At 46.8% G+C, this 24795-nt stretch overlaps 1 long non-coding RNA gene across 1 annotated transcript; it reads right to left on the minus strand.

Annotated features, from left to right (window-relative positions):
- Positions 1 to 4467: 4467 nt before the first annotated feature.
- Positions 4468 to 16820, minus strand: LOC309845822. Its single transcript, XR_014301521.1, has 3 exons — positions 16750 to 16820; positions 5086 to 5407; positions 4468 to 4505 (listed from the first exon to the last, which is right to left on the minus strand). It is a non-coding gene; the product is annotated as an uncharacterized lncRNA (long non-coding RNA).
- Between the last annotated feature and the right edge of the window lie 7975 nt (positions 16821 to 24795).

The following is a 24795-nucleotide window of genomic DNA, read 5'->3' on the forward strand; positions in this document are numbered from 1 at the left end:
AGAAGTTAGATAAACAGGAGGAAGCTAGATCCTATTTCCCCTAGAGCTGAAGCTTTGCAGCACTCTGGGAGGAGCAGCCTTGATGCATGAGAGGGTTTGTGCTGGTCTTCTGTGGGAGGGGCCTGCTAGGCTGTTTCTCAGGGGGACTTGCTCTAGTGGGAATGCACCCGCAGGGTGTTGGGGGGCTGAGCTTGGTGGAAGTGATTCTTGCCTCCACTAGGTGGCGCTGTGTTGCTCACTGAATTTGTCAGTGCTGATGGGTGCAGGGGGATAGGAGGGAGGTAAAAGGCATCTCCCTGCTTTGTTCTTGTAGTGGTGATTTCCTGCCTGACACTCTTCAGGAAGCCCCCAAAGAAGAGCAAACAATCACCCCTCCTGTATCCCCAGCTTCTGTCAGATCCCTGCCTTCACCCTGTGTCCGAGCTGTCTGCCTGCCAGGCAGCAAAGTGCTCTTGTGTTTTATCTCAGGCGTTCTGCTGGGCTTCCAAATTCCAGATTTGATGGACCTGCACAGTGCAGACCCGCGCTGATCCTCTGGGGGAGGGTCTGGTCACACTGTGGCTGTTGCCACTTTGTCCCCCCCCCCCCCAAAAAAAAACCAGTCACACAACTGTGCACCCGTTTGGAGTTCATGGTAAAGCACAGCAAAAAGCTGGACCAAGATTTGCTGCCCTCAGCCAGGGTCTCAGCTTCTGCGCAAGGGAACCCGACGGCACATTGGTGCTGCCCGCTGTCTTCACCCTGGAGAAGCCATGCTGCTACCCCTAAACACACTGAAGACCTTACAATTGTTTTTCCCTGGGTGACCCAGGGATCCTGTATCCACAGGGTCTTCCCCTTGGCCTTCCCCTTGGCCCTCCTTCCACACAAGAGCACCCTAAGCCATGGCAGGCATCCATGGGTCATACACCTGTAACCCTGGCAGTGGTGTGGACCTCCAAACCTTCAGACTTTGAGCTCCACTGCTTATAAAGACCTGAGAGAGCCAGCCCCTCTCCTTCTCCTAGTCAGTGATTTGGGGAAGAGCTTTCCTCGTGGAATACCCTGGGTGGGTTCTTACTCATTCTTTCTCTCTCCCTCTCTCCCACTCCCTTCTCCATGAGAGGACTCCCTCACTTCCATAGTACATGCAGCTCTTTCCTCCTCCATATCAGATACCTCCACAGCTCCTACCTTCAACGATACAGCAATTATCCTACCTCTGGTTGTGTAGCTTCTCAGATCAATTCCTTGGGTGTTCAAAATAATTTGATATTTTCTAGCTGTGTTTGAAGGAAAAGGCAAGCTTCGGGTTCCCCTAAACCCTCATCATCTTAACTCCTCCCTCCCATGTGTCTTTCGCTTGCTTTCTCTTCTCATATCACTGACACCATGTGGATATTTTCACTACTAAATGGTCTGTGTGTTTTGCTCTCTCTTCTGATGCACAGAGACTTACCTATCATATTTGTCTTCCAAAATTATGAAAGGACAGAACTGTCCTTTGCAACCAGAATACTGCTTACGCGTCCAAAGGTCTCTAGAAAGTACCCTCTGTCTGATTTCTAGATTTAGCACGACAATGTCCACCATCACTACCCCACCCGCCTGCGGCCTCATACACCAATCCCTGCTTGGCTCACTGTCTCCAGAAGCTTTTGCTCTGCCTGGGATGACCTTTCTCCCCAACCATCCTGTAGGATTTAGCTCACGCCCCCCCTTTTTCATAAGGCTGGTACATACATCCTCCTCCCCACTGCCAAGAAAATCTTTCCCATATCCATATCCCATTGACTCTTGCATGGGTAACTTTCCACCTTTAGATTCCCCATCTCGCCTTGGGTTACGAGCTTCTGCAGGCAGCTAAGTCTTTCCCCGCTGGCTAGCACAATAGTCTGTACATTACCTAATATTTATCATTTAATTTGAGAGAATGAAAAGAGAGATGGTTTTGTGAATGGAAACTCATTAGGGGAAAATTTTTGAGAAGATCCAGAGAACCAGAATCTTGCAGATTTTTTATAATGGAGGCTTACTTCTATTTGTTGAGACTTTGAATCTCTGAATTTCAGAATACTAGAAGAGGAAAAGTTGCCATAGTTAAGAGGATTTTCCTCTGGTTTTACCATCAAGCCTTGTTGCACAACTGCTCTCTTTATTCCTGACCTGAGTTTAAGGTTATGAGAGGAGGAGTAGGCAAAGGGATCTACACATCCCACTAAGTAATAGGAGCTTGCAGATTGTAAAAACAGGAGGCTAGCCCACACCATCCGAAAGCCTGGCCATCACTCCCTCCAGAGGACTTCAAATGCTTCAGGCCTCAGAATTTGGAGGCGTATAGCCCTACCTCTCCGGTGTGTGCAAGGAGCCCCAACCAAGGGGCTGGGCCTGGGGTTGAGGAAGCAACGCACTTGACTTGCTCACTGTTTTCGCCTATTTTATCAGGAATGAGTAAAAGGCCCATCAACCCCCTTTGCCCTAGACAAAACATTTGATGACCTTCCCTAAATTCAGGAATATGGGAAAGAATTGACTACTTCCTCCTCTGCTAGCAACACCCTTTGCATGTGTCCTAATCATCCTTTTGTTTTTTCCTCCTGTGTCCTAGTTAAGGGAAGCCTCAGAGTTCTGAAATTTTGCAGGATAGTAGGGCAAGGCAAATGTGAGTCTCAGCTGAAGATTTGAGCATCTATAGAGAAAAAAATCAGGGGTCCATATCTGACCTCTGCTACCAGTATTCCAATATCCTTTTTTTACTGAAAGAATGGAATATTTTAAGAATCAAATTGTCAATTATTTTATTTATTTTATCTGATATGAGAAAATAATTGAAGTCTTAAACCATAAGAGATTCTTAATGTCACAAAACAAACTGAGGGTGGCCGGGTGGAGGCGGGTAGGGAGAGGGTGGTGGGGTTATGGACATTGGGGAGGGTATGTGCTATGGTGAGTGCTGTGAGTTGTGTAAACCTGGCAATTCACAGACCTGTACCCCTGGGGCTAATAATACATTATATGTTTATAAAAAAATTTTTTTAATTATTAAAAAAATAATTGAAGTCTTAATAGAGAAAGTAAAACTATAAATAGGCCTCAAATGATGGAATTTTAGTTTGTTTCTGATTATAAATGTAATGCTTGTAGAAAAAATATAATAAAGAAAACTTAGAATTTTAAAATTTAAATAAAATTTTATTCATCCATTAGGGCCATGTTTTTTTCTCTTTGGTTGCCCTGCCATCTTCAGCACAAAACTCCCACCTCTTAATGCAAGATGGCTATTCTAATCCCAGCCAAAATAACCACATTCCAGGCAAAAAGGAGATGAAGGCAGGAAAGGACTGTGCCTCTTGCTCTTAAGAACATGTCTCAGAAGCTGTGTCCATGCTTCACTTACACGCCATTGGTGCCATGTTCTCACATAACTACACCTTGCTGTAATGGGGACACTGGGCAATGGAGTCTATTCTGTGCCCAGATAAAACTCTTGAACTCACTTATTGTAGGAAAGTGGGAAAGCAGATATTGTATACTACCAACAGCCTCTAGCATGGGAGTAAATTCCAAGGAGAATCTTGTTAGATCACCAAAGGAGTGAATGTGAAGATACAAATGGGAATTTGTTCTATATTAGGGAAGAGATAGTGTGCAGGGTCTGGAAAGACAGGGCTGAAGCCAGCCTTGCCGGAAAAGCCCAGATGCACTGACTTTTAGGTGGAAAGCAAGGCTGCTGACTCCAAGAAAGAATTCAGGGAAAAAGAAAAAAAAATGTAAGGATTTTGTAATAGGGGTTTGCAATGCAAATCCTCTGAATATCTACAAATTCTTCCGTAGGTATCCATGCCTTGTTAATGTGGTGTGGAGTTGGGTCTGTTCGGGAGAAGGACTGGAATTTTTATGTCTTGCTTTTTCTGAGGTATGTAATCAGGGTGCCTTGAGGCATAGCTGCTTAAAATACCAGAGTTTGTCTGTTTTCTTGCAGGGGAAATTGACCTGTGACGGGAAAGATTCATTCGTCCATCCTGGAATGGAGAGGTCTCTCTTGGCCTGGTCACACAGTATGAAAACGAGGTATGGAGGATGTCTCCAGCCCATCACACCGTCCACATGTGTGTTGGGGGACGTTTTGTTTTTAGACGTGGACTTTTAACACATCAGAGGGAGTTAACTTCCTGGTGTCCTGGTGAATGCAGCCATTCTACCTAGAGCTACAGGCAGAAGACAGTGTGAGTCCCCATGTTCTCTGCCTTCCTCTCTCCTAGACTGATTAAGAAAGCAGGTATGCAGAATTCAGAACTAGAGTTGGTTGCCAAGGACAGCGATGTCAAAGTCTCCCCCGAAATTTGGGTATGGCTCTTTTGCTGTCCTTCTACAGAGCTGTTTTTGTCTTTCATGGATACTCACTAGTTTTCTACTGGAAGAAAAGGAAGCATGACTTTGTGTTTCTCATCTGGCATCAAAACAACCTCGAGTCTGAATAGATGGGGTCTTGGCTTGAGGAATTGTTATGCGGTGGGGAGACCATCCTAGGCAGAAATAACAAGATGAGAAAAGATACAGAGTTAGGGGGGTGAAGCCCCAAATCAATTAATAGCAAAGTAAGAACACAGGATGTTGTAAGTGCCAGGCTAGAAAGATCTGAGCCTCAGCAGGTCAATCTGCTCAGTTCAAGTTCCAGTTTCCATCAGCTGGAAGCAACTGCCTACCAGGGGTCTGAGGCACCGTGGAAAGAATACCTTGATTAGCTAATGATGTTTACCCCAAGTGTGTAGGGAGAGAAGTGTCAGGAGAGGAGCCATGGAAATCTCACAATGAATCTGAACGAGAGTGGAGAGTCTTGGAGCTGCTGAGGGTCTGAAGTCTGTCTGAGGGGACCTGTTCGTTTACATGTGCCAACATACATCTAGCAATTTCAGAATTCCGGGGGCTGCTTTTGGCTGAAAATTAGACTGAAATACCCTTCTCCTAAGAGTTGGCCACAGAGGTGAAGTGGTATGTGATCCCTGGGATTGTATTTGCTTTGAGAATAGTAAAGAAGGTCAGGGGCAGGTGTAGGAGAAACCACAAGGACACACGGGCTGGGCGGGACGTCTTTCAGCTGCTTACCTGATAATGATAATAGTGAAGAAGCAAGGTTGCTCTGAGAAGCTGGTGGGAATGAGACGAAGGAGACTCAGAGAAGGATCCATAGTCTGGGGATTCCTCCCCACTCCCTCTCCATTCCACTTCTGTAGTTACCAGGAGAGGTTTCCAACCCCAGCTTCAAATCTCCAAGTGACCTCATGCATTTGAAAAGGTGACTTTGCTCTCCAATTTGCAGTCCTTCCTGTATATCTCACTGTGGTCGGACTAATGGCATGTTAGGGTCACGACATTCCCTAAGCGTTCTTTTCAAAAGCTGGTGTTCCTGGATGAGTGCCATGTTCTCCTAGTAAGGACAATGGAGACTCCTTAAATTTTTTAAAAGACTATATTTATTTATTTATTTATTTGAGGAGAAGGGAGGGATAGAGGGAGGGATAAAGGGTGAGGAAAGAGAAACACAATCCCAAGCAGACTCTGCCCTGAGTGTGGAGACCAAAGTGGGGCTCCATCTCACGACCCTGAGATCATGACCTGAGCCAAAATCAAGAGTCAGATGCTTAACCAACTGAGCCACTCAGGTGCCCCAAAGCTAAATTTTTTCAAATGAAAAGATGGATGGAATTTCTCATTTATCAGTGGAAGCCACTCCGCCTTTGCTAACAATGCCCTTTGGTACCCATTCAGTGTTGCCTGTCCTCATTACCCATCTCCACCGTGACACAGTGTCCCAACTTTGGTTCACACCCCCCGCTTTGCTGCCAGTTCGAATACTAACCTCAGAATGACCCAGCGGCTTGCTCAGATGGTTGTTGTAAATGGAGTCTACTTGCCTATTTATTGCTCAGAGATTTTGTCTAAAGGGCACAATGCAAAGAATGATCTCCTAGCCTTTGGTATCTGATTGGCCTAAACTGACCATCAGACTTCAAGTTCTTTTAGTTCCAAACATCCTACTAATTTCCTCAAGGCTAATTTTCTTCTGACTCTACATTTTCCCAGTCGCTTTTTGCCTAAGCTCCTTTTGGACATTGCTTGTTCGCTTCTCACAGACCCTACTTCCCACGTTCCTCACTACCCCTCACTTCGACCACATATCTCTATAGCACCTTCCTGAACCTCACAGGAGCTGGGCATGCCAAGATCTTACATTCGGTGGCTGTTCTCATTTACATTCCCTCCCTGACCCCCAAAGTCTTTAGTCTGTGTTTCCCGGAGTAAAGTTAAAGAAGATATCCAAGAACATAGCCCTGGAGAGCACTAGCGATTAAAGGGGTAGACAGTGGAAAAGAAGTTGGGGAAAGGTAATGCAAAGAAATAGTTGAGTGGTTTTGCAGAAATTGAGGGAGAGGAGTTTCAAGGACACAGTCCGGGTCAGATACCAGCTGGATGTCATGGAAGATAAGGACTGAAAACCGTCTATCGAATAACTGTGTTAAGTGGGCAGCTGGGCACGGCCACAGAGAAACTGGCTCATTGAACAACGGACAGTCCACTGCAGGGGGCATGCAGTGTTTGGAAGGCAGCTGGGCCCTGCCGAAGGAATTTCAATTTTGGAGTCATTCAACTCAGCTAGAAACTGGTTCTACCATTTCTAGTTCTGCGATCTGGGACACATATAGCTCAGTCTCCTCTACAAAATGGATTTAATTGTAACTTCCTCAGAGTGACTGAGGCTGAAAGGGAAATGGCACTCAGCGAAAGCAGGCAGGTCCCTCTACCCTTCCGTCTCATTGCTTTAGTCACATTGGTTCAGCGATTAGTTCAGCTCATCCGCACTCCACCTCACTTGTCCTCAGTGTTGACACGTGGTGACTTGTCGGTAATTTCAGCAGAGAAGAGGCTGCTTTTGCCCCCACCTTCAGCCTCCAAAGCCCTGTACCTGGTAAGGATGGCAGCTCATCAGCACTGGGCACCTGAGCTCCAAAGGGTGGGAACTGCCCCCACCAAATCCCGGACAGTCTCCTTCCCCACTGCCTAGTGCATCCCACACGGGTCTCCCTGGCCTCTTTGCTGCCTTCTCCTCGGGCTTCTCAGTCTCCTCTTGGGCCCTCAAGGGAACTTATCTCAATTTTCAATCCAAGCCCCCTCTCGGCTTCTGCTTTTTTTTTTTTTTAACACCTCAGAGATTTGATCCACACTTAATTTATAACTTCCATATGGAAAACATCCACATGTGTCTCTCCAGTCACTTCCCCTTTCCTGAGGTTCACATGCACATCTACTGCGTCTAGAAACGACACATTATAACTTCCTCCTACCTCTGCTCCCCCTAAAAAAATCAATAAAAAACCAGCAGCCAGCTCTGCAAGTCGCTGGATTTGCAATGACCACCCCCGCCACTCAGCCTCATTCCATCGCCATTCTTCCACCCGGTTCTGCCTACAGCGCCTGCCGCTTCTGCCATCGCCGCTTCCACAGGGACCCCCTGTTAGAGCTGAAATGTCGCTGACACCATCTCTAACCCGTGGAGGCATGAAGGAAAGGCGAGTGGGCAGAGGGGAGAGGCAGGGGACGGGCAGGAGGGAGGAAGAGAAGGAAGAGGGAAAGCGCAGGCAGAGGACGATGGGGAGAGAAGGGAAGGGGGTTCATTTGAACAGAACCTACGCTGGGGCAGGAGTCTCCAGAGGCAACTTCTAATACCCATTTGGAATTAGAAGCGTTGGCTTGACTGCCTGCACCGCCTGCGAGTCCAAGACCCAGGGTGAACACGGAGCGCTCAGCCGTGAAAATCGCCTTTCCCACCGCAACCCCTTGGCACAACCGCACATGGTGCGGAGCTTGGCAGCGCGCACATACACGCACAGGCACGCGCGCGCACTGACGCAGAGTCTAGGGGGCACGGCCACAGCCGGTGGAGCCACGCCTCTGACCACCGAATTCCCGCCTTATTCATGGTGCGGTTCTAGTCCCTCTTCTGATAAAGGCCCTCCTGAGTCCAAGGACAAAGCCACGCTCACCACTTTCCCACGTTCCAAGCACCGGGTCTCCGCTTTCATCCTGACTCCGAAGCCCATTGCCCTACTGGGTTTCCTGGTGGTCAAACATCGCAGACCACCGGCTGCCTCCAGTCCAGCCTGACGCCGCAGGCCCTCACCTGGGAACAGGTGCTCTCCCCTCCTGCGTACTGCGCATCGGGTACCGCGCCTGATGGCTTTCCTACAGGGCCTCGTTTCATTCCTGGGACGGTCCTGGGAGGAGGCCTTACTGCCACCAGGTCAGACAGCTGGCATGTGCCGGGCAGAGTGGTGCCGCATCTGCCTGCTGGGCTGTCCGGGGAACCCTGCACCGTGAAGAGTTATTTGTTTGAACGTGGGGATGGCGGAGGGATGAGTTCGTCTGAAAGAGGGAACAAATCCAATTTTCCCACCTGTTGTATCTCAGTGCACATGGCAGTGCCTGGATGACATCGGGACAGACATGCTCAGTGGCTTCTGAGTTGCTCCGCCAATGCGGATACTTCCCTAAATCCAGTGTTTCAGTGAACGTCCACGTATCATAGAGGGGTCTATCTCCAGGTTTAGGTCAAATTGTGATGTTTTGTATCCTTTTATAAAATCCTATGCCTTCAAACACTCGGTGTCTATACTTAAAAATCTATGAATGCAATATCTCCATATTATATTTTATCAAGTATTCGTGCATTCCTTATAATGTCTGCACTAGATACCAAAATTCTTGGAAACACCCGCAGGTTAATGGTGCCCTCTGCTGGTGACGTGTGGCACGGACACCGTAGCAGGCCGAGGCCCGTGCTCCGTGGCTGTTGAGATTCAGAAATGCCGGTGCGGTATTTTCAGAGTGCTAACTCGGAAATGAAGCAGCTAAATTCCAGCCCCTTCTGCCAATTGACTTCCTGACGTTACACGAATGACTTCCCGCTCCTGGGCCTCAGTGGTCTGTTCCAGAGCAGAGTCCCAGCCGGGTCCGGGGTCTCTCAGTGCTCCCGGGTTCCTGCGTTCTGGACAGCGTGGCATCAGTTGCACGCTCTTGCCAAGACCAGGGACCCAGACCCTTCCACAGCCTGCTAAAGAGGCAATAAGACTCCCCGAGCCACCATACCCTTCAGGTCAATAGCATGTCACAAACTTTACTATGGCTTTTCAACTTTATACGAGACTGGAGAGCAGCGTGGGACGAAGGAGACGGAAGGAAGTGAATTCCTGAGCACCTGTGACGGGCATGCTCACAGGCTTCCCTGCGGTCCGACTCCTGGGAAGTAAGGAGCCCTGAGACCCAGTGTCCACTCCCCTCCCCAAAGGCATGGCTGTTCCGTTGAGGCGCTCTTTAATTTTTTCGCTGGCAGGTGTGCAGACTATGTTAACCAAAACGTGAGACTCTTACTGCTGGTGAAGGTCATCAACAAGCTTTTTGCTTACTCCTCATTAGGGAAAGTCAGTCATATTCCCTCATCTGAGCTGTGCTTTGGTGGGTTTCCATAATCCTTCAACAGGAGGAGAAGGAAATATTTTAAGCAACAGTTTGTCACAGGTACATGGGATGAAGATATCTCATTGTTAGAAGTACACTCTGTCTCTTAGAATGTATTCTATTTGAAAATATTGCAAACAGGAGAGGCTATCGAAAAGGAAAGAAATATTTCTAATATTTAACCCAAGTAAAGGATGTGTTTATTACACAAGGATGAGTAATACATTATTTTTTAAACCTACAGTTATTTTTTTACCTGTTTCTAAAGAATCAGAGTAAATAGTCCTGCTTAACACAACAGTCACCTATAAGATAACTAGACAGAACTTTATGAAAATAAGAATCCCTTTTAATGAAATGACTTAGTAGGATGATTCAGACAGAAGGTGACTCTGAACAGGCTAATTTTTTTTCTTTTTTGTCTTAGTATTCCAGCTGCCCTCTCAGGACAATAAAATGCTCTGTTTGTCCCACTCAAACACTGAGGTACTGAGTGTTGCCCAGTAACAAGAGAAAATATGCAGATGTTGACTTTTTTCCAGTGTAAGGGCATTAAACCATGAGGAAATCTTTAAGGACCCAGGGAATAACTGTATCTCGAAGGCCGAGTACCCTTCAGGCGCTGGGAAGCCACGATCAGTTTTTTGCCCCCTCAGTTCCCACAGGCCAGGCACAGATTCATACCAAGTACGCCCAGCTCTAGGCGTTTCTGTATAAGCCATTTCCAGACTGGAATTATTTTTTCTCATTTCAAATATACTGGAAAGGACAGGAAAGGGCATGCCAAATTGTCCTTACAAAACACATACAGATTATTCCTAAGAGAATATGAGGAAAGCAAGTAAAAGTGATGACCTTTCAATAGTCACATAAACAAAGATCCCCAAATTCAAATTCTTTTCACTTACTCTAAAGGAGTATCCTGGTAGGGAAAGTGTGGTTACACAGTGGCAAAGGAATCTGCCTTGGATCAGAATTTTTTAAAATGGAGGCAAGTAACTGAAGAAAACTTGTTTTTACCTGATAGATTTTCACCATGACTTTGAGTTTCATGTGAGCTAGCTGTGTGACCCTGGGAGGATCATTCTACCGCTGTAGACCTTACTTTCTTTATCGAGGAAGGTAGGCAGCTGAACACCATGGGACAGGTCAGAGCAGTGCTTTCCAGGCCCAATCCTGCCATTGATCACATGCTCGTGGGCACATACCTGTGCCTCCCCGAATGGGACCATCATTGTCAGAGTCCTCCAAACACCAGCAACCTCACAGGCTTGCATCAAATGAGAAAATGAACATGAAAGTCTTTCAGAAATTACAAAGTAATGTACAAATGCTAAGTCAGCTTCATCTCATTCTCCAAAGTCCCTTCCATCTGGAATTGATTAGTTAATCCCATTATTTAATTAATTTATTAATTAATATGTTCAGGGCCTACTATGTGCCATACACAGTGCTAGGTCGTCATGCAGTGATAGTCAACCCAAACACAGCCACTGCCCTCATGCTGTTGTGACCTCATGGAAGAGAAACGCATGAGATAATTGCAGCACTGTTTCTGTGATACTGTTACACAATTTCTTTTCTTCCACATTCTCTCTTCCCAGTCACCTCTAACACCATGTGGCCACAATGGTGAGTGCTGGGGGAGGGAGGAAGCCTCACCCTCAGCCCCACCCCTCCCTCCACAGCAAGGGGGCAGGAGTCTATCACCAAGAGTGGGTAGGATTTCTACAATTATTTCTACAATTATGACAATTATAAAAAGCCCGTGTATTTAGTCGACTTCGTGATGGTTTGTAAATGCCTTTGAGACCGTAGAGTCCTTATGGCCTGCACCCCGGAGGCCCACGTCCATACGCCGCGGGAACATCCGGCAGTGACCTCTCTACCACTGTCTGTAGTTGGATCCGGTTTCTCATCTCTGTCAGGAGAGCTTCTCTTTGGTGTAGACAGACTATCAGTGTTCCAAATCCTAATTCAGCTCCAGTCTGCTCTTGCCAAAAAATTGCCTACTGGCTCCCAACTATCTTCGGAAGAGGTCCATGTCACGTTTCAAATTCAGAGCCTTTCAAATAGTAAGAGGCTTACAGAAATATCTCAGCTCATGCAAACACGTCAGTGCATGTAGGCCTCTGATCTCTTATGTCTCACAAGTATAAGGAGAAGTATTACTGCTCCCAAAATACACGAAAGTTAGACCAACTTTAGACCATCACTCCTGTGGTCAACAGAATAATATCCCCCAAGATGTTGTATTAGTTTGCTAGGGTTGCCATAACACAGACTATGACACAGAAATTGCAAAAGACTGGCTAGGTTCAACAGACACTTATTTTCTCATGATTCTCCAGGCTGAAAGTCTCCAATCAAGGTGTTGGCGGCTTGGTTTCTCCTGGGACCTCTCTCCTTGGCTGCGGACAGCTGTCTTCTTCCTGTACCCTTATATCACCTTCCTTCTGTGTATGTCTGTGTCCAAGTTTGCTCTTCTGATAAGGATATCGGTTATCTTGAATTAGGCCCCACCCTAGTGACCTTATGTTAACTTAATCATCTCTTTAAAGATACCGTCCCCAGTCACAGTCACAGTCTGAGGTACTGAGGGTTAGGACTTCAACATGTGAATTCTGGAAGAATACAATTCAGCCTATAACAGATTCTATGCCCTAATCCCCAGAACCAGTGATTATGTTACCTAACACGGCAAAAGGACTTCACAGATGTGATTAAATTGATTTAAGGATATTAAGGTGGGGAGATTACTCTGGATTATCTAGGTGGCCTCAAGGTACTTGTCCTCAGAAGGAGGCTTAAGTATCGGAATCAGAGAAGAAGGTATGACAACAGAAACAGAAGTCAGAGAAAGAGACAGATTGAAGGGAAGGACTGCTGGCTTTGAAGACAGAGGAAGGGGCTGTGAGGCCAGGAACACAGGTGGCCTCTAGAGAGTGGAAAATGCAAGGAAAAGGATTCTCCCCTAGAGCCTCCAGAAGAAACACAATGACACTTTGATATCCTTGATATCTGCTCGGTGAAACATCTGACCTCCAGGACTGCGAGATAATAAATTTGTGTTGTTTTAAGCCACTAAGTTTATAGGAATTTGTTACAGCAGCAGTAAGAAAACTAATATAATTTTCTAGTCTGGAAACATTTTGGAAGCTCTGAGACTGAGGAAATAGAAGAACCAGAAAATAATAAAAAACTGGAGTTCAAGTGAAAGTACCAAAGGAAATGAGGAAGGAAGAGAAAAGGAGATAAAGAAATTGAGAAATGCAGGGGGAGAGATGAGTAAGGAATTCAGAAGGAAGCAGGCCTTACAGAAGACATGCTGGCCTAGAGAAGTTTATAATATTAGAGAATTTGAACACAAAGCACAGAACATGATAAAAATCATTTGTGGAACCTGGAAAGGAAAGGAGCTCTTCTAGGAAAGGAGCCCTATTCAACTGTTCGCACCCATGGCTCTGACCACACTGATGTGCCAAAGCTTGGGCCAAGCTCCCTCCACAAGGACAGGCCACAAAGCCAGTTAGCCAGATACGAAAATGGCCCTAGGGCATGCATGCTTTAGAGAAGCCACTGACTGAAACAAAACCGAGCTCTGAAACCATCTAGGTGAACGATGTGGACATCCTCAGTGTAGACGACAATAACAGTATAGCTACTCTTTAGAAGTCTATTACGATATCCAAGCACTTGAGAGAATGAATACACAAACAGACAGCGGCCAGACCACATGTGAAAATAGAGCTCTAGCCCACAACCTGCAGCAACCCCATACCTACAGTAACCAGCTCAGGAAGCCCGGCTGCTGGAAGTCGGACCTGGAAGCACTCGGGCTGCACTCTGTAGCAACAATCCAGGAAACCAAACAAGAACTTCTGTAACAACTGGCCCCAGATGGCCAGAACTCGATTAATAACGGACAGCTTCATTAGTTTTTGTTCCTATTTCCAACTCAGGACCAACGCAAAGAAAGTCAAATAACTACTCCTAACCAATCAAGTAGGCTGTCCTCCTTCTACATCCGTCTCCAGCTTTGTCATGACAACAGTCTCCAGTCGGGGCGCACCTGAGCCTTCTGTTTCTTTCCACCACAAAGCTTTCCCAGTCCTCTTCTGAGTTCATGCCAAAAGCAAGTGATGGTCGCCAACAGCCTTGCTGTAGCAGATGGCCACTGCTTATTTTCATTTGTGTGGTCTTCATGCAAACGCTTAGGAAACACTTGCTCCCAGCGGCGCGGTGATAACTTCTATGACGGACAGATGGCAGCACCCAAAGCGTCACTCTCTGATTGGCACCTGAGACTCTGTGTTCACTCTCTGGCACCTGAATACCCACAGAAGTTTGACTAAATACTTTCTCTAGAGCAGACTACTAACCACGTTTGGGAAAGACTGAACTAGAGTTTAGGAAGAAAAGTCACAGTTTGGGTGCCAGAAAATAAATGGTCGAATGCCAGAGTGGAAGGAGTCAACAGGGAAAACCAGGGAATGGTCAACATGAGATGGTCGGATGTGTCTGGCCTACATCACAGGGATATTTCTTTTTAGATATTAATGTGCTTTAAAATGTGCCCAAGTGTTCCTGAAGGTTCCCCCAGGGTCTTGTCTCATTGTCAAGCCCAGTCCAGACCTCCATGCCAGCTCTGTGCTGGCCTTGACCCTCCTAAGACCCTTGTGCTGCTGGGCCTACTAGATGCCACTCCTCTCTCTCTCTAGAAGCCGAACAATCAACACAGGGACCTGCATTCACACATATCTCAGTCCCACAATCAGGATGATCCAGGCTCCCAAACATTAGCTCCTGGACTAAACACCCCCATCTCTGGCAGATTAGGACTGTCCCCTGACTCTGTCTCAGGCTGACCTCCATGAGCCCTATGCATTGTCCTGCATCACTGTCATTGCATCACTGATTGACCACAAAACGTCTGCTCCTTTCCTACCATGATTCTGAGAAAGTCACTTAGTAATCTGATATTGAGACATTCCCATGATTGCCTTGGAGCAAATAGTCTTCAAATTAATTCTACAAATCCTACTCATATATTATGCTATCCCTCTTTTGGAGGATAATGAATACTGGGGGAGAGGGGTGGGTTTTCATCTAATGAGCAAAATATATTTAAAATTCAAAAACCTTTCCTCAAGCTTCATGAAACCAGGGACAAGATTTCAAAGAAAACAAGCTATCATCGCTGCCGTCCATGCCCACTCCCAACCCCAAGCCCTTACCTGGCCTCCCTTTGCTGGGTGGGGCAGAATCTGAGAAGGGGATGGGGGACATGCTGGAAAATAGGTAACTATGAAAAGAAAAGGACAAATCAAGGGAGACTTGCCCAAAAAATGAGAAATGTGTCGGCAAAAGGCCACTTTGTGCTGAGCCAAAACACTATTAGCACTGTAAGATTATGGTCAACAAGTAGCCCATATAGGGAGGGACTAACATGTGGGAAGTCAGGTTTCCTGTGTGTCCATCATTCAAGATAATGCCCCTCACAACCCAAAGGCAGCATAAGTGCTAGAAGTATGATGTACAAAGGATGAAAACCAAGTTGCAGTGTTTTCTAAATGGAGGCATCAGGAGGGTATCTATACATGAACTTTGCAGTGGGGAGCCAAGTGATCCCATTGTCCTGAGAGTAGCAGGTACAGTTCCTGCTGCCCTCTGATGTGTCATCACATCCCAGCTAAACGTCCACCTCAAGTGTGTGCAGTGGAGACATTAAACAGCAGATGTATTTACACTTTCGTTTGTCACACATGCTTTGCTCATGGAAACTTCTGCACTCAATATAGTCTCGTCAGGGCTGAAAGCTGAGGACTGCAGCCTCCTTCATCACAAGGCTGGCCTACTGGTGTGTCCCATCCCTCTAGACTCTGATGGGTTAAGGGGTAAGATATGACCCAACAAAACCAACCAGAGTATTCACGGAGAGGGGTGAGGACATTAGGAGAAAAAAATGTTCTCTTTCTTTATCAGATTGTTAGTTGTAGGAGTCATGAAAGCCTGGGTCATCTGGAAGTTGTCTTTCCCCGAGATGACTCCCAGAGCAAAGCAGAGCTGAGTGATAGAGAGAAACTGACTCCTGACAGCAAGGGTTGAGAACCAGAATCCTGTTACTGGGAAGAAACATGCTTAATTCTTAGTTCTAAGAGTCAGTAAAGTCCCTTGTTCTTTCTAAGCAGACTCCACTTGGACTTCTCTAACTAGCCCCAGCTTCAACAGAGGGAAATCCACTGAGCCTGGACCTGAAATTGGGATGTACATTAGCAACAGATCTCCTGCCCCTTCCCCAGTGCTCATGTCACAGTGACTCCGGGAAAGTAGCAGGCAGCTGTACCTTTGAGAAACACGACTCCCTGCCAGATCTGAGCCGAGCCCAGTAAGAGGTGGCCGCCTTACCTTGGGCACATCAGATGTCTGAAATCGTGCCATGGTTTCAGGAAGGCCAGAAAAGCACAAATAAAGTGGCAAGACAGCTGCTCCCCTCCAAAAGGGCATAAGCTCGGGACGAAGAACCCCAACCCGTGGCTCCCAGGCAGAACATGCCCACACTGATATGTGACCCAGAAATCCAGAGAACCAAAGCAAGGAGGGCTGGGGGGCACCTGGGGGCTCGGTTGATTAAGCATCTACGTTCGGCTCAGGTCAGGATCCCAGGTTCCTGGGATCGAGCCCCTGAACAGGGAGCCTGCTTCTCCCCATCCCTCTGCCTGCTCTTCCCCTTGCATTGTGCTCTCTCTCTCTCTCTCTCTAAAACGAATAAACAAAAATATTTTAAATATATACATATTTTTTAATGAGCAGGGTTGGCCCCATGGAGCCCAGAGTCAGAAGCTCATACGTTGATGTGTACAAACACCTGTCAACTACTTCTACTGCCCATTTTTGTTTCCAGCGTCACTGGGTTATCTGGTAGAGCCACCAGACGTTCTGGACACAGTCTGTTTGGGACTCTGAAAGGGACTCCTCATGTCCAGGCAAGGTTATAAGACAACTACAAACTGAATTGTGCCCCCTTCAAATTCATATGTTAAAACCCAAACCTCATGTAGCTGATTAGGAATAGAGCCTTAAGGAACTAATTAGGGTTACATTAACGTTAAGGGTAAAACCCTGGTCTGTTAGAACTAGTGTCCTTGTAAAAGAGGAGGAAACAGAAGAGATCTCTGTTTCTCTCTTCTCTTTCTCTCTTCCATGTGAGACACAATGAGAAGACAGCTCTCTGTAAGGCAGGAAAAGAGTTCTTACCAGAAACTAAATTCTGTTCCACCTTGAGCTTGAACTTGCCAGCCTCCAGAACAGTGAGAAATAAATTTCTGTTGTCTAAGCCCTGAGCCTTCCTCCCGGCCTCTGTGGCATTTTTTCATGGTGTCCTGAGCTGACTAAGACAGAGATTGTGAAACTCCCTGGATAGCTATGTCCCAAGATCTCTGGTACACACAACACCCATCTGACCCTGTGGTTTTCTGGACAAAACTTGAGATGACACCTCAGTTCATCTTGAACTCCACATGCTAAAAGGACAGGGCCTATGTCTCGGCTACTGGCTGGCAGCTAGAGGCAGCAGCTGCTGGAAGCGCCCATGGCTGGTCAGATGCCTGCTGCATGTGGCCGGCAGACCTGAAGGGCAGACTTTATGGCCAGGAGCTCCATTTCCTCCTTGAGGAAGTCAAGTCTGCTGGCACAACCTTGAGGAAAATTAAGTGTTGGGCAAAGTCCTGCCTCACGGCCCATCTAGTCAACTAGCCTTAAAGTCTGGAATATGTCAAGACGGTAGAGAGTGAAATTGGCCTTCCTATTCCAAATGCCTTAGTTGTGTCAGAGGCTAGACCGCCATCAAGATCTTTCTGCAGAAATAATTGTTTAGCATAGCAGCTACACTGGACAAGTGTGTGGAAAATGGCCTTAGTGAAGGCACAGCCCTGTTGGCCGTGCTTACTGTTTCCTTCCCAGTGCTTAGTGTGGAAAGAGGCACGTGGCTGAGTAGCTGTTTTCCTGATGAAGGGAAATGCTGTAGCCCTTGGAAAATTCCTGGCTGCTTTTCTGCCTACTTCCAAACAGCAGTGACAGAAATGCCCCCATTTGTTCTGACACCATGGGGGCCATCTGTCCTGGATATTCAGCCTGGGTTTCCCATCCTGTTGCTTTCTTCCTAGGTTCTTAGAATACAGGCAGGTTTTCTGCCTCAGTGGGACTATTGCTTCCTGTCAGGGAGAGGGGCTGAGCAGCAAAGGTTAGTGTTACAGCCTTTCTTCTCTTTTATAACCATAAACCCCAAAAGGGCTCAGTCATCCTACCACACTTCTAGAATCCCTTTGCCCTCGCCCTTCCCCTGAAAGTTATTTCATGACTTGTTGGTGCTCAAACCAAGAGTGTCCAGCACACATAAGGAACTTCCCAGAGACATGAATATACTTTTAGAGAAGACATCCCGATGGCTAACAGATACATGAAAAGATGCTCAACTCATCATCAGGGTAACACATATCAAAACCACAAGGAGATACCATCTCATACCTGCCAAAATGGATGCAAAGAAAATAAGAAACAACAGGTGTTGGCAAGGACGTGGAGAAACGGGAACCCTCTTGCACTGTTGGTGGGAATGGAAACTCGTGTGGCTGCTCCGGGGAACAGTATGGAGGTTCCTCAAAAAGCTAAAAATAGAACTGCCCTAGGATCCAGCACTTCTACTACCAGGTATTTACACAAAAGATAGAAAAATACAGATGCAAAGGGGTACGTGCTCCCCAGTGCTTGTAGCAGCATTATCAACAATAGCCAAACTATGGAGAGAGCCCAATGTCCATCGGCTGATCAATGGATAAAGGAGATGTTGTGTGTATACACACAATGGAATGTTACTTGGCCACCTAAAAGAATGAAATCTTGCCATTTGCAATGATGGAGATGGAGCTAGAATGTATTATGTTAAGTGAAATAAGTCAGAGAAAGACATGCCGTATGATTTCACTCGTGTGTGGAATTTAAGGGAAAAAAAACAGGTGAATATATGGGAAGAGAGGGAAACAAACTCTAAGAGACTCAGTGGTAAAGAACAAACTGAGGGCTGGTGGATGGAGGTGGGTGGGGACAGGCTAGTGGGGGATGGGCAGTAAGGCGGCACTCATGATGAGTCCTGGGTGTTGTATGTAAGTGGAGAATAATTGAATTCAACTCCTGAAACCAACATTGCACTGCATGTTCCCTAACTAAAAGTTAAATGAAATTTAAAAACAAACAAAAATAAGGAACTGCCCAGATGACCAGTGAAACTTTTATTTTTGAGATGAAAAAAGTTAGGCTTACTCAAAATCCCTCCCACTTCCCCACCCACTCACTCCCATGTTCAATGGCCATACACAGTTGTGGGAGGTCATAAGGCTATTTTTCAGTCTTGGAAACATCCTCTTCCAAGGACAAGGGGCTAAGTTAAAGATCTGAATCCATCAACATGGCCAGGTGGACAACTGGTCTGGTGGGGATAAGAATGAGGGGGGCCAGGGGATGAAGGAGTAGCCAAGAAGAGGAGAAAGGTACAAAACAGCAGTTTCTGAACTAACAGGAGGGCTCCTTTATGGTATTACAGCCCCCCCCCACCTTATGTGAGGTGGCCCATGGGGACAAAATCTAAAAGAGTCTATCCTACCTGGACCAGGAACTAAGTGCCCAAATGGAATAAATTGTCCGTTTCTATTGTGATCACCAGAATTGCTTTGGGAGACTAAAATTACAGATTCTAGGCCTGACTGAATCAAAACATCTCAGGTGGCATCTGAGAATCTTTACTTTTAGAAGTCTCTCAGATGATTTCATAGACCATCCAGATTTGAGAACCGCTGGAACAGTGTGGGAGGAAGAGGTGATTGAGGCCTGTCGTGACAGCCAGCTTCTAGACTGACCCCCAGAGATTCAAACCATCAGACAGTCATGCCCTGTGGATTCTTCTTCTACAATGAGTAGACACCTGACCCGTGTGACCAATAGGATATTGCAACAATTATGATATGTGGTTCAAAGCTAGGTCATAAAAGATATCACAGCTTTTCTCCTCCCTCTCTCTGGATCACTGCTCTGACACCTCGCACCACAAGGACGCTTAAGCAACCCTATGGAGAAGTTCACACAGAAAGAAACCCAGGCCTCCTGACAACATCTAACATTGACTCCTAGCTACTCCCCAGCTACTTCTTGGAAGTGAACCCCCCAACCCTAGTGAAATCTTCAAGTGTTAGTCCTTCCTGACATACCAACTATTCATGAGAGGCTCCAAGTCAGAGCACCCAGCTAAGCCACCTCTCAGCTACTGACCCACAAAATGATAAGAAATAATAAATGTTCATTGTGGTTTTAACCTGCTGAGTTTGGGGGTGATTTATTCAGCAGAAAATGAAAATCCATATGCCTGGAATGACTGGAAACACTTCAAGAAGGAACTCGGACTCTGAGCCCTGCTATGAGAAGGGACGAGAAGGATGAAGAGACAAGAAGGGAAAGGCATTAGGTAAGACAAAATAATCCAGGCCAAAAATGTTATATGTCACTGAAAGTGAAATAGAAAAGGGTACATTTATCCCTATTTTCCCAGAGAGAGTAACATCGCTCCCCAGGGCACAGAAGGACCGGTGTCATTACGCTCCATGATGACGCATGCTGGCACTGCCCACCCTGCTCCAAGTTGGCCTAGGTGCTCACTGCCTCTGTCCATGGCTACACATTAAGATCACCTGGGAAACTTAAGCAGATATTGATTCCTGGACTACTTCTCCCAAAGATTCTGGTTTAATTGGTCTGGGCAATAGCCTGGGTGTAAGGAAGTCATAAAAATCTCCCCAGGTGATTCTAATATGCAGCTCTTGGCTGAGAATCACTTCTGTAGGCAAAAGCTTCAGTATCTGTCTACGTGGCTGGGCTAAATGTGTGTATGGTGAGGGTAGGCACCAAACTGTGGCCCTTTGTTCTAATGTAGCCTAGTGGACAGGGGCTCCAGGACTGTGCACACTGAAGTCAGCTTTCTTCTGAAGAGCAACAATGGTCAAATAGCCAATGAGATGCTGTTCTGGTTATCCATGGCTGTGTGGCGTAAACCACAGTACCCATCTAATTGCCACTCTTGGTTCCGGGGGTTGACGGGCCTCAGCTAGATGCTCCTTACTTGGATGCTTTCATGTGGTTACAGAAAGACAGTGACTGGGGCCAGAGTCCTCTAAGGCCTCCTCACGTATTGTCTGGTGGTTGGTGCTGGCTGTCAACCTGGATCTGTGTGCTGTTGGTGGAACATCTACATGAAGATGTGGCTTCCATCCACATTTCCATGTGGCTTCCTCACAGCCCAGTGGCTGGGTTCCAAAAGTAAGCATCCCAGAGAAACCATCACAAGTTGTAGAACCTTTTAGACATCAGCCTTGGATGTGATGCCACATTGTCACATTTTGTTATCAAGGCAGTCACAAAGGCCCAAGCTCATGGTGTTGTAGACTGACTTGTGTCACCCTAAAAATTCATATGTTATGTTAAAGCCCAACTCCCTACTGTGATGATATTTGGAGATGGGGTCTTTGGAAGATAATCCCAGTTGATGAGGTCTGAGGGTGGGACCCTTATAGAGACACAGAGAGATTGCTCCCTCTCTCTCTTTGCCAAGTGAAGACACAGCAAGAATCTATAAGCCAGGAAGAAGACACTCACCAGAACCTAACTATATCGGCACCTTTAACTCAGACTCAGTCTCCAGAACTATGAAAAATAAGCATTGTTTAAGCCCCAGTTGATGGTATTTTGTTATAGCAGTCTGAGCTGGTGAAGATACAAGAGGAGTCATTGACTCCACCTCAAAATTGAGACTTATTGATTTATTTATTTATCTAGAGAGCAAATGCATGGGGGAGGGGTAGAAGGAGAGGGAGAGAGAGTCTTCCAGCAGACTCCCTGCTGAGCATGGTGCCCAGTGCAGGGCTTGATCCCATGACCCTGAGATCATGATGTGAGCCAAAATCAAGAGTCAGAGACTTAACCGACCAAGCCACCTAGGTGCACCAGACTCTACCTCTTGATATGACAAGTTTCAAGAAATTTGCAGACATATTTAAAAAACCACCTAAGATAAAATGGGTAAGAACAACACCTCTTGGGTACGTCAAGAAGTTTCTGGTATTTTACAGAAGATCAGGCGTAGAATTATCTTGTAATCTGTAGAGTTCCTGCAATTGCAGCTCCTGGACCTTTTTGTGCAGAAATGGGATGGGTGGAGGTTGACTTGGTTGTCTTACCACGAAAGCAGCAGAAGAAAGCCTCACTTATTTTAAAATTCCATATACAGCACTCTGCCTAGTACATGGGTAGTACAGAATAAATGTTCGGTGAACTGATGAGTTTGGTTATCAATTAACCATTTCAGACACCCTTGATACTGATCCTTGATAACCTGAAGGAAAGGCTCTGGGCTTGAATCACCTCTATCCTATCCTATGTGGCTTGGCTCCGCCTGTTGGGAAACAGAAGACATGAAGTGGACAAGGGGTCCACCTGCTGCCCAGTGCCAGAGACGGGAGCTGGCCGCAGAGGCCGAGACTATTTAGAAGTAGTTATTGCAACTGGGTTTTGCTCTGAGGGAACAAGCGTGGGAATCTGTGAGGGGGATTAAGCTGTGGCTGAAATGTTGTGATTCGTTTCAGATGTGGTTGACAAGACACAGTGGGAATGGAATGCAGAAGAACTCTCAGGATTGCCCTAGCCCTTCAGCTGCTGTGAGGTGGCTCTGGGACAGGACATCAGGCCCTCGCTAAAGGTGCCTGGCCCTCTCAGGGGCCTCTCCAGCCTCACAAGCAAAAGTATAATACAGTGGCCATTGACCACACTATGCTTGTGTCCAGCAAACTGGTGCCACTTGAGAAGGTAGCTGGGAAGGCCAAGCAGATAGGAAGAAGTCATGAAGGAGCACGGAGAAAGCAACAAAGGGGTCCCCACAGCGCCTACTGCTGCCATGGAGGGTGTTGGCTTGGAGGGTTTGCTAACGGGGTGAAGAACAAAAAGGAAGGTGATCTGAAATGAGATGGAAGGGCTTCCAAAGGATCAGGAGGCTGTCAATCATGAAATCCCTGAAAAGCAAAGAATCTGCTCAAGTGAAAACTTAACATTTTAAGGGCTTACTATATGCCTGGCAAAAAGGAGGCATACCACTCTGGCTGTCAGAGTGACTGCACAGCCATTCATAAAACATTGTATTATTTAATTCACAGCACCCCCTGAGGTGATATTATCCCTGTTTTGCATGTGAGGAAGTTGAGTGTATTAGTTTCCTAGGCTGCTGTAACAAATTACCACAAACTGAATGAGTTAAAACAACAGAAATTTATTTTCTTATAGTTTGGGAGCCAAAAGTCCAAAATCAGGGTGTCAGCAGGGTCATGCTCCCTCTAAAGGCTGTAGGAAAAAGTCCTTCTTGCCTCTTTCTCTCTCTGGGTGGTTTCTACCAACCCCTGGCAATCCTTGGCTTTTAGACATGACTCCAGTCTCTGCCTCGGTCTTCACAGGGCCCTCTTTTCAGTGTGCCAGTCCCCCTGTGACCTCTCCTCTTCTTATAAGGACATCAGTCATTGGACTGACTTAGGACGCACCCAAATTCAGTACAAACTTGTCTTAACTCATGGAATCTGCAAAGACCTTATTTCCAAATAAGGTCACATTCTCAGGGTCCAGGTGAACATGAGTTTCAACCCAGCACAGTATGTCTCAGAGAGGTTTAAGGAATTGCCTGAGTTTCCCACCACCAGTAAGGAGGTAGTTGAAATGGGATTTGAACCCATAGAGCAAAGCTGCTGCATTTGTCCCAGCAGCTCAAGGTCGTGTCAAGAGAATGGTTTGACCCATTATGTGAAGCCCCTAAGAAACATCACCACTATTGCCCTCACTTCTTAGCCACGGGAACAGAATTCGAGGACAAGTACTGTACTATCAGTATGAACCCCTGGACAAATGTTAAAAAAAAAAAAAAAAAAAAGTAAGCAAGGTTTGAAGAAAATGAGCTCTCAAAGGCCAAAACACACTATTGTCCTACCCGTTATGAGCTGACAGGATCCACAGGGAAGGAATGGAGGGAAATTTTGCCCTGTAACATGAGAACATGAGAATGGCCTCAGCCAGCCTGACACACCCCCATCCCACCCCCCTACCCCGCCCCCCCACTACACCCCGCCCCCCCACTACACCCCGCCCCCCCACTACACCCCACCCCCCGCCCCACCCCCCCACTACACCCCACCCCTGCCCCACCCCCCCACTCCGCCCCACCCTACCCCCCACCGGGATTACTTTTTTTTTTTTAAGGTTTTATTTATTTATTTGACAGAGAGACATCACAAGTAGGCACAGAGGCAGGCAGAGAGAGAGAGAGGAGGAAGCAGGCTCCCTGCTGAGCAGAGAGCCCGATGGGGGACTCGATCCCAAGACCCTGAGGTCATGACCCGAGCCTAAGGCAGCGGCTTAACCCACTGAGCCACCCAGGGGCCCCTCACTGGGATTACTGAGTGTAATCCCAAACTCTGCCTAAGGCACCTGGGCAGCCCCAACCTGAAGAATTCTATGTGGACTATGGTGACCTCTGGTGGCCTGAAAGGGAAGTGCTGGAGGGAGGTTCCAAGGTTCAAACCGAAGGCAGGAGCGTTCATGGGGTGTTTACAACTCCAGGAAGAACCCCAGAATTCCAAGGAGAGGGAGCCTGAGGGAAGGCACACAGCTGGAGGGCCTTAGAATTACCGAGCTGGGACCGTGGCTCATGGGTGATGAGTAGGCAGGCCTTGAACAGTGAATAACCCTTCCTTGGCCCAAAGCTTACATACTACCTCCTGCACATTTTTTAAAACGGCACAAGATGAAGGAGTAAAGTCCTGCCCGCTTTGTGTACTCGATGCTGTTGGCCTTCATAAGTGAGAGATTGGGATGAAGCCCCTTTGCTGACCAAACCCTTTACTCGGCCTCTTGCTGGGTGTCAGATCATTCCAAGGGTCCCAGATGGCAGATGGCACAAAAACTAACCCTCTGGCCCCCATCTTAGTTGTCTCACCATTTAGCTGCTACCTCAGCCAAGTTGCTAGCCTGTTCTGGGCCTCAGTCCATTCAGTTAAATAAGGAAAATAATGATACTTGTCCTGTCAACCTGATAAAATTGTAGCTGGGAACAAATGAGACAGTAACAAAGCGTAACCAGCAGCTCCTCTTCCCCAAAAAAGAGGAAAATATAATGGATTTTTTAAAAATCTTCCAGATAGTCTCCAAGCCAGGAAGACAGGCTGGAGC

The sequence above is a fragment of the Mustela nivalis genome (assembly GCF_964662115.1).
Source record: "Mustela nivalis genome assembly, chromosome: 12".
NCBI classification, from domain to species: Eukaryota; Metazoa; Chordata; class Mammalia; order Carnivora; family Mustelidae; genus Mustela; species Mustela nivalis.